Here is a 399-nt window from a genome sequence, read left to right on the forward strand (position 1 = left end):
TACTGTCAACCTACAATTAATATAACAGTCTACATTATATTTTTGACAGTAAAATTATGACCATGTAATTAAAACACAACAAATGTGGAAGATTTTATTTTGTACTATAAGTTCCAAAGCTGATGTCTGAGGACTAGACCCAAATGTACTCTAGGAGCTTTTTATACTTGCAGTTTATATTTACAAATCGCACGTGCACAGCCTCACAGCCCGTATTTAGAAACAGTCTTTATTCTTATTAATTTCTATTATTTGTTTGCTCTAAACCACTATGAAAGGAAGGCAATTGGGAGTTATGCAAATTAAATGTATTCAACCTTCATTCAAAGTAAAAAAAATTCACACTTGATATCTGTCAAGGACCAGACGACTGGTTTTCCTTGTGGTGTAAAACCTTAA

The sequence above is a fragment of the Penaeus monodon genome, chromosome 27 (assembly GCF_015228065.2).
Source record: "Penaeus monodon isolate SGIC_2016 chromosome 27, NSTDA_Pmon_1, whole genome shotgun sequence".
Classification (NCBI taxonomy): Eukaryota; Metazoa; Arthropoda; class Malacostraca; order Decapoda; family Penaeidae; genus Penaeus; species Penaeus monodon.